Source organism: Parasteatoda tepidariorum, chromosome 6 (genome assembly GCF_982258835.1).
Source record: "Parasteatoda tepidariorum strain Cologne lab strain chromosome 6, Ptep-v5.0, whole genome shotgun sequence".
NCBI lineage: Eukaryota > Metazoa > Arthropoda > Arachnida > Araneae > Theridiidae > Parasteatoda > Parasteatoda tepidariorum.
The window spans coordinates 97,811,416-97,822,357 of record NC_141760.1 but is presented as its reverse complement, the minus strand read 5'-3'; the positions used below and the strand labels follow the sequence as shown (position 1 = coordinate 97,822,357).

Below are 10,942 nucleotides of genomic sequence, written 5' to 3'. Positions count from 1 at the left end.
AGGACGACCTGTGGCTACGTTGCCACAGTCAAGCCGTTGTTCATGAAATCGTGGAGCCTTAGCCTTCATGAACTACTTTAACTAGTTTCCACATAACTTTCAATAGATCATAATTCGTTCTACAAATGAAATATAAATTACATAAATAAAGAAACAAAAACCATAGATTTTGTTTAATTTATAGTGTTTACCATATCAAACATTTTTCCAATGATGGGTGAATTCAAGGATTAACTCAACCATGATTCAGTTTTCCTGACTAAAAGCTTGTTATCTTGGCCATTCGAGTATCTTGATAACTATTCACGTTAAATGTGTTACTAGAGTGCTTATCAATTGATCAGAATTGGTTCTAAAGATTATACATGTTTAAAAAAAATTAAATTTTATTGTTTGATTTATACGTTGTTCATTCAGAAAAATGTCGGTTATTGTGAATCAATTCGTGTATAAACTAAACCCTGGTTCATTCAGAAATTGTTGTCAATCGTGAATAAATTCATGTATAAACTAAACCCTGGTTCAAACAGAAAATGTTGTTCATTCAGAAAACGTTGTTCATTCAGAAAATGATGTCCATCGTGAATGAATTCATGTATAATCTAAATCCTGGTTCATTCAGAAAATGTTGTTCATTCAGAAAACGTTGTTCATTCAGAAAATGATGTCAATCGTGAATGAATTCATGTATAATCTAAACCCTGGTTCATTCAGAAAATGTTGTTCATTCAGAAAACGTTGTTCATTCAGAAAATGATGTCAATCGTGAATGAATTCATGTATAATCTAAATCCTGGTTCATTCAGAAAATGTTGTTCATTCAGAAAACGTTGTTCATTCCGAAAATGTTGTCAATCGTGAATAAATTCATGTATAATCTAAATCCTGGTTCATTCAGAAAATGTTGTTCATTCAGAAAACGTTGTTCATTCAGAAAATGTTGTCAATCGTGAATGAATTCATGTATAATCTAAACCCTGGTTCATTCAGAAAATGTTGTCAATCGTGAATGAATTCGTGTAAAAACTAAACCCTGGCTCATTTTTTTCTCAATAAGAGCTTGTTGACTTGGCCATTAAAGTATCTTGGCCACTAGCCACATTAAATTTGTTACTAGATTCGTGCTTATCAATCTATCAGATTTTGTTGTAAATATTATACATGTTTAAAAAAATTGTATTTTACTGCTTGTTTTACATGTTTTTCTTTCAGAAAATATTTTCTATCGTGAATTATAACTCGTAAACATAAACGCAATGCTGATTTTTTCTTATCAATGAGAATATTAACTTTGCTATGTACATTAGTTTCATGAGACCTGTATTTACTCAAAAAAGACAGAACCACTGATAAAAAAGAATTTATTATTATTATCATTTTGTTACTTTTCACCGATACGTAATTCGAGCAGGCCAATTAATTTATTCTTATTAACTCTACGCACAATTGTTTCGTAGTACAACATAATAAAAAATAAAAAAACTTTCCTTCCGTAGCAAATATAAATTTAACTCATTTAAAGTTAGATTCAAACCCTTTTTTATCGATTCGAAAATATATGGAACAAATTGATTTAAAAATGCATTAACTTAAATCACATTCCCACAACTGGAATCAGAATGAACTTTTTTGACATAAATACATCTTTTTAAGTGAAAGGATTATTTTTTCTAGAAAGTAATAGGTTTAAAAATATCATAAAGGAGTTATTTCTTAAAAAAGTTACTTTAATTCATCCACAACTAGTCATGAAATTCAATTTCCAACATTTCAGAGAAATGTATTTTCCTAAGTCGGCATTTCGTTTTCTCTTTATCCCAGCAGAACAGAAATTCTATTTTAGGAAATGCAATGCGAGGTTCCATTTCATACACCCCAAAAGAAATTATCTTTCTAGTCTTCCGTGACGAACAATAACAAGTCATTCCGCAAAAGTCTCGAAGGGCGGTACAAGAATTTCCATTTAACGCACTTTTCAGACAGGTTTCAGCAACATTTTCAAACTGGAAATGTCGCCCTTCAGACTTCAATTCTGGAGTAACAGGAAAAGAAATTTAAATGGCGCAGCACTTATTTTGGGATACTTGATTCGGTAATAAATGAGAACATAATTTGATATTGTAGCTTTGAAAGATTGTGACTAATTAAATGCATGAAATTAAGGCGTAGAAATTTGTATAAATTTCATTCGACTCTGAAATGTGACTAACTCGGGTGCTAGTTTAAAACTTGAGAATATGATTTTTGTCTAGAGACTTAAATTTTGAAAATACACAAGGCTTTAGAATCTGTGTGTTTAATACATTCGTCTTAAATTGTAATTACCAATAATAAAACTAACGACTAAAATTGTTCAACCTTATTCCAGTCTACATTTATATGAAGTGCCCTCCAGGTGGCCGAGTAGTTAGCTGTTTGACTGTGAAACCTGTTAAGAATTGTCAAATTAAGCCATAATGCAACGCTCATGTCAATATGATTCAGTTGCCATGCAACTCCGGTACAGAGCGCATCTCCCTGAAACTTCACAATGATCCTGTCAATTTTTATATCTTTAAATTTGTAAATAAATTGCGTTTGTTACAGTCCACTGATTAATCTATTAATACATCACAAACAATAAGCAAAACCAATGGCTGCGGGTTCGAATCTCTGTTGTGTGAATGTGACCCACTCTACAACCGGGTATCTATGACCGTGTGGCGTGGGTAATGCTGCGAGCCTCCGTGACGTTGGTTCACAGATGCCCACCAAGTAACGCTAAATGAGCAACACTTACGGCATCTAAAGGGAAGAACGAAAGTTCAGTGTGTGTCGTTAATTTTTTTTAAAAAAAATAAAAAAACATTTATATTAATTTGAATACTATTTCATCCAATTTTAGAAATAAATTCTTTGACATAAGCACATTTCTTAAGAAAAAAATTTTTTTTTCGAAGAATATTTAAGAATAATAACCAATACAAAGCTATTCCTTAAAAATATGACTTTAATTCATTCCAAAGCGAATAATTAAATTCAATTTCCAACATTTCAGAGAAATGCATTTTCCAAAGTCGGCATTTATGCCATCAGAACAGAAATTCTATTTCAGAAAATCCAAAGCAGCGGTTTCATTTCATCCACCATAAAAGAAATTATCTTTCTAGTCTTCCGTGACGAACAATAACAAGTCATTCCGCTTATATCTCGCAGAGAGCTGCACTGGAATTTCCATTTAACGCTCTTATAAGACAGGATATTTCAGTAACATTTTCAAAATGGAATTATCGCTAAGGGACTTCCCTTCATAGAATTCGATTCTGGAATAATACAGGATGCGGAAAAAGAATTAAAATGGCGAAGCACTTATTTGGCTTACTTGATTTGGTAATAAAATGAAGACACTTTGAAATGAAGATACTTTGAAATTGTGGATAATTAAATGTATGAAATAAAGATGCATCAATTCGTACCGATTTTCATCCGACTTAGGAATGTGACTAACTTAAATCCGGATCTAAAGCAATAGACTTTGAGTATAGATGGTGACGTAATAATAAAGCTTGGAAATGAGTGTTCTAAATATGTTATTCCATGATTAATACTTTGTTAGTGTTCTAAATACGTTATTCTCGAATTTCAAACAGAAAAACTAAATAGAGAAAATGAAACACAGAAAAGCTTGGATACATGTGTTCTAAATACGTTATTCCCTGATTAATACTTTCTTAGTGTTCCAAATATGTTATTCTCGATTTACTTTCAAGCAGAAAAAATTTATAGAGAAAATAAAACAGTTCAATTTCAGCATGCTCGGATGCTGAGTGCTGAAAAGATATTTTTGTTGAATATTATTTCTCTCTAACGCCAGCAAATGGAGATATTTTATGAAAATATTGTAAGGGAAAATGATGCTAAAAAACATTTTTTATTCAACACTCACTACTGAATGTCGACATTTTCCATTATAAGAACGAAATAATACTATCAATGACTAAAATTTGACTGAATTATAACTGACAGAATAAGGATATTGATGTTTGAAATTTGATTGAATAGTAAATGAATTTCAGATCTTCATAAAAGTGACTTTGCAAATGTAGACATTCGGGATAAGAATATAAAAAAATAGTGTTCAATAACAGACTATGAACTGAATTATGACTGATTGATGATTGCAATTTGACTGAATAGTGACTAAATTTTAGATCTTCCTAAAATCCATGTCAACATTTGAGGATGTTGAAATTTAGCGAACTTCGGATTATCATGGTAACATATGCACTTTTGTTTTCAAATTTTACGTGCATATGGATTACATACGTACTTAGAATAGGTACCATAGATTTGATCAGCGTCATAGCTATTAAAATTTGGTACATTTTTCAGCGAAATCAAATCAAGCAGCTAATATAAGGTTTGTTAAATACATTATATTAGCAGCAGAAAAAAGAGTAAAATGCAAATCATGAAAAAACACAAGTCTGGAAAGATATGTACTTTGATACAATGGGAATAAACCAAAAACGAATAACAGCAAACACAAAACATTTTTAACGTCATCAAGAAAACTAAACATTTTATTTGGTCAAATGATACCACGAAAAAAATTAATGAAAAAGATAAATAATTAAAAATAAGCACTTAAAAGTTTAAGGAATATGGGTAAATAGCTATGACAAACGCTAAAACTAATAAAAAATAGATTTTTAAAATATATAAAAGCAATGTAAAGAAGATTCACAAAAATTATTAAACGACGAAATGTTCCGAAATTGATTGCAAAAGCTCTCATCAGAGTACGGTGCCTTACAAGGAAATCTCTAACTCAATAACTGTCAATATCATTAAATAAATTTAACAATGAAGATTGTGCCTATTAACCTCTGTTTTTGAGCATGTTTATGCATCTAACGTGTCGTTTATGAGCATGTTTATGTATCTATAAGGTCCCCAATTTTGCCTCCTCTACCTAGGAACCACCCTAGTATCAGGAGCTGTAAAAGATAGTCAAGTTCGATGTCATTAGATAAGTCTCTCAAAAATCTGCAGCAAATTTTTGTGATCAGACATGTATTTTTCGAGCTATTCCGGTTTTAACAATTTTAAACTCTATCTTCATTTTACAATGACAGCGTCACCTATAAGACTAAATGCTTATAAGTTGAGTACTTATTTTTAGAAAAATCCAAATCTGCAATGAAAGAAAATGGAATCATATTCAAAATTTTGAAGCTGCCTTCCACTTCCCACTCAGGGTGAGAGATTGGCGATCGTGTTTAATATCATTAAAAGTATTTCACATAAATTTTTTTCATTTTATTAGAGATTCTTTGATATCCCAATTGCATTCCTCTGAAATATTTAATATGAGTACATATATATATATATATATATATATATATATATATATATATATATATATATATATATATACATACATATATATATATATATATATATATATATATATATATATATATATATATATATATATATATATATATATATATATATATATATATATATATATATATATATATATATACATATATATATATATATATATATATATATATATATATACATATATATATATATATATATATATATATATATATATATATATATATATATATATATATATATATATATATATATATATATATATATATATATATATATATATATATATATATATATATATATATATATATATATATATATATATATATAAAGAGAGATACTCTGAAAATTTATGAAAAAGATTTCAAAGGGAGAAAAAAAAGTTTTTTTTCGTACATTTTATGGGTTTTTTTTCAATATAAAGTAGGGAAATCATAATTGTTGTTACATAAAGCTGATACTTTCATTATAAAATTTTACAGCATCTGACAGTGCTGTAGCTATAATGAACCTAAATATAGCAATGCTTGTTCACACAAACAATAAGCAATTAACTCTAAAAATAATTAGTTAACCGCATAGTTTAGAAACGCGCTTAGTTTTTAAGATTTAGGTCTTTGTCATCAAAAAATTTTCAAACGAAGACTTTTGAAGAGTTTTGGAATACTTCGTTATTTTTTCTTATTTTTTACCTTACTATCATAAATGGTACTAGAAAAACCTACATGAGTCATTCTCACAGAATGGAATCAATTAATTAAAGAAAAATTATGTTTTTAAATGTTAATACAAAATGGATTTTTTGATTTAAGTTAAATCAGTGCTCTTGTACTAGTGGTCAATTTTTCTCATTTAGTTTTTAACGTTTTTGGTTTTCAGCACAATTTTTGTAGAATCATGAAGTCTAACTTTAAGGGTGTTTTTCGAAACTTTTTCGTCTAGAAAAGTCACAGTTTGAAGCCGTGGAAAAGTTATGACTATCCATTTCACAAAGAATTATCTGGGATTTAAAATATACGATATTTTAAGTTACGAAATCAGGCACAATAACTTACTTTCTCTGAATAAACATACCTTTATTGACGTATTCTGATTTCTAACCCCCAAAATAAAATTTTGGTGACAGCCACAGTCAAGGAAATATGGTCTCAATAGTTTGGTCAGAAAAACGGTCCAAAGTTTGGATCCCTGAACATTAATTTTACTTTTTGCGTTTTTCGCCATATCTCGAGCACTTTTTAAGCGAATTAAAAACCTTTAGCTCAATTTTGTTTATTTAAAGATAATTCCATTAAAAAAAAACTTTTAGTTAATACTTCTTATTTTCTATTACTTTATTTTATAATAGTCGGAGATATTCTTAAATCTATGGTATGCAATTTTTTGCATCATTTTAAAGAGTGTAATTTCCCATGGAGAAATATAAAATTTGTGCGAATAGTTCTCAGAAATTAAATTTTAAATAAAGCCGTATTTAAAAATTGTGTTATTAATAATGAATAACTATTATTAACTCAAAGTAATTATGAAAGTAGCATATTATTTGCAAAAAAAAAGTGATATTTCATGCAATGATTAAAAATATCGATATTAAGCAGTCGCATCATTCATCAACGTGAACGGTCATGCTTTCTTCCTAGATTTTTACATAAATACCCTGTAATAAAATGAGAATTTTTTCTGAATCTGAATATTTGAATTACATTGTAATGGAATATCTGCAAGGGACGTAGTGTGGATATCTCGATCCTAATTGGTTATTTGCGTTAGCAACTGTTCTTCGAGTACCCCAATCGCATCAAGAATCAATTCTCTTATACATTCAATATTATTCTATATTTTTACTCAAACATTCTTTCACAACGATTTCAATTCTTTCACTATATATTTCTTACTTGACACAAAAGGCCCGTTTACGCAGTCCAAGTTCTTGAATTCGAGAAATTGGAGGAATTTCTCTGTCCAAGAAATTGGATGATTCGTCGATACTATCCAAGTTCTTGAATGTCACTGATTGGTCGGAAGAAAAACTTGCGCATGTGCAATGTTCATATTCAACATTATAAAATAATACTTACATAAGTTTAAAATTACTAAATAAATTTAAATAAATCATAATAACACAATTAAACCGTATCAGATCGATTTATTTGCACTAAAATATATGAAAACAGACAACAAAATGACGTAATTTGATGCCTTCTTGTTGACGTCACAAAACCTAAGACGCTGATTGGTAAAGGGAGAAAAAACTTGGATGGAAAGTAGAACATGCTCTACTATCGTCCAAGAAGTTAGACCAAGTTCTTGGATGCTTGTTTACACGATCAAAGCAAAGCAAGTTTCCAGCAATACCAATCAATCTCTGTCCAAGAAATTGGATTGTCTAAACAGGCCATAAACAGGGATGAAGCCATGCAGAATGTAAACAAACTAATCATTTACCGAAGTTGCCAGGTACACAAAACAAAAATATATCACGGTTACAATAAAATACATAAATAATAAATCTAAGACACTGTATTTAATTAACTTCACTTTAATTCGCGATCGCAACGAACTATAGGGGGCGTTGTTGTATGAGACGCTTACCTGCGATTTCCATATGAGCCGTCATTCAGTTACTCTGGAGACGTCGTTAATGTAGCGTGTAGCATTGCAACGTTCCTTCTTTAATGTGGCTTATTAAATTTAAAAAAGAAAAATGCTTGATCTTCTTTCTTGTACAACCGAAAACAAAATGGTATCTCTTTTTATTAGAGAAGGAATATCCAAAACACATCGGAGAAATATTTGTACATTAACAGAAAAAAATATGTATATTTTTTTCTTTTATATTTTATATAAGAGTTAAAACCTAATGCCCGAGAAATAGTATTACTAAATTTAATGATGTAACATGAAAGACCCATTTAAACTTTACATTCTATAGTTTTAAGAATCATATTAGTTCAAAAATTAAAATGAACAAAAAGTATACATAAGCCTCATAATTTTATGAAATTTAATTTCGTAAACAACGTTTTTTGACAACAACTTTTATCAAAAAATTTCAAGTTTCAATAAAAATCATTATTTAGAAACTAAGAAACGTAAAATAAAGAATGCTGACGAAACAAAAACAAAAAAACAATTCTTTTTTGTCGCCATTTTTAGTGCTACAAAAATTCGTCTTTGGGATTTGCCAAAAACAAAACAAGATGCAATTTTATTTTTTCAGGAGGGAAATATTTTACCGAAAAAACGAAAATGTACCAATTCCCACAACATAAAACTTTATCTCGGCAAACGTACGTTTTGGAAATGTTATTTCATTTGGAATCTTATTCATCAGAGTTCATATGGCGATATGATAGTTTTGAATCTATGCTAAACTCTATATCGGCTCATTTTCCACCGAAATCCAATTAACTATTTTGATTTTAAATAAAGTGTTTTATTTTATGAACTGTCGCAAAAATTTTAAGTGTAGATTGGCGGCACTTAAAAACCGCCAAATCTGTAGCGGCGGTGGCGTTAATACGTCGTAAGTACCGAATTTTTGTTCCATACTTTTCTGAATCATATTATTTCAAACATTGGAATATATAAGAAGTATACATAAACACATAATGTTATACCATTTAATTTTTCAAAAGTATTTTGAGAACAATTTTATCAAAAAATTATAAACTAAAAAACGGAAAATAAAGAATTCTTAGGATAAAAAAAACGATTTTAAGAATTATTAACATTGAAATAAAAACTTTCATATTGTTTCTTTTTTTATTATTCTTATAGTTCTTAATCAGACGTAAAAAACCATTCTGTAGAGAACCATCATCAAATGAAAAAAAAATATTTACAAGCAAATTTTTTATTGTAAAAATCATTGCACTTACCTGATTTATGATTCCCGGAGAATTCCAAAATGATAAGTTCCTTGTTTGAAAACTTTATTCTCAAATAATAGATACATAGTTTATACCTTCATTACTTTTAGATTACATACTACACAGCAAAATTTTATAATTGATATGAATTTGAATATGTAGCTAAAAACAGAATAGCTGAATTCTAGTTGAACTTATTCTTTTAAAATTAAAAAAACTTACCAAGAAAACGATTTAAATTAGTTAAGAATCAGCACAAATGGCACTATTTCAAGTAACTTGGATAATTTTTTATTGTTGTTTTCCGAATTATATGGATACAGAAATATATACTATTCTATAACGAAGAAGAATATGCTATAACTATTACAATTCTGTATGTTCTGAATTCATATTTATTCACTGGAATGACGAAAGCAATGTTGACTTCACTTTAATTCGTAATGAATTGAAGACAGAAGAAATGCATTTTACCTTAATACACACATCTGTAACAGTATCCGAAATCGGAAGTCATCAGTTGCAAGTTTGTTGATAATAGAAATTAAAAATTATTGAGGAATTTTTCTTCAAATGTTTGGCGTGTTCTGTTCCTGAAAGATTTACTAATATTCTGGAGATTTTTTTCAAGTTCTTCGGCCTTTTCCTTAGGGAAATTTTGCTTCTTATTTGCTGCTAAAAAATGGCGCCTGATTCAGTCAATGACTTTGATGGAACTAAATGAAAACGTGATAAATTAATGTCCGATATTTACAGGCTCCCGCTAGACGGCGTACTCGAGCGTTGCGATCGCGAATTCTAACTTATGCGGAAAAACTTGGCTCAACTTTAAAACGCCATTTCGCTTAGAAACGATCAGTTGGAGCTGACGTCATAGGTCACATGTCTGGGTATCATGATCTTCTTCTTGAAGTGCAAGTACCCAATTCGCATAAATAACTAACTACAACTAATTTAAATAGTTTTGCTAAAAAGCATATAAGATAAACACAACACAATGTTCAAATTATTTCATAATAAAACTACTCACATCGACTGTTAACATGTAAAAAGCAATATGGAAGATAAAATTATAATTGAAAATTAATTGTCAACATTGAAATTTTATATTTTGAGATTTTTTAGTCGATACTTTTTCTTTGTTGTAGAAACAAATTCCATGTAATTTTATTTACAGCAGTCAGTTTTCGGTCTGTCTTAACACGGAGGGCAAAAATAAGTATTTTCGACACATTTTAATTATTTACTCATTTTTTTCTGTTCGTTAAGACCAGAAAGCAATTAAAGCCATGCAAAAATATGTGAAGTTCATGGTGTTGAATGTTTAACACAATGCATGCGTCAGAATAATTTCAAAAATTTCAGTTCTGGAGATTTTTCACTGGAAGATGACCACTTCTGAAATTGATGATGGCAAAATGAAAACCTGTTTTGGAGATTTGTTAATGAAAGATGACCAACGTTCCTGTCGAACTTCTGAAGCTGATGATGACAAAATAAAAGCCTGTTCTGGAGATTTTTTACTGAAAAATGACCTACGTTCCGGGAGAGTTGATGATGACAAAATGAAAGCCATAATTGAATCATATAGTTCATATAACTGTGATTGCAAAACAGTAAAATTTAAAGCGCTCAATGATTCAAACATGATGTCTTGAATTATGTTAAGAAGCTCGATATTT

The 10,942-nt window shown here is 29.2% G+C and overlaps 1 protein-coding gene across 1 annotated transcript in view; it reads left to right on the top strand.

Annotated features, from left to right (window-relative positions):
* LOC107440852 (adenosine receptor A3-like) overlaps positions 1-10,942 on the top strand; it is a 228,784-nt gene that overhangs the window by 202,669 nt on the left and 15,173 nt on the right. The window lies entirely within an intron of this gene.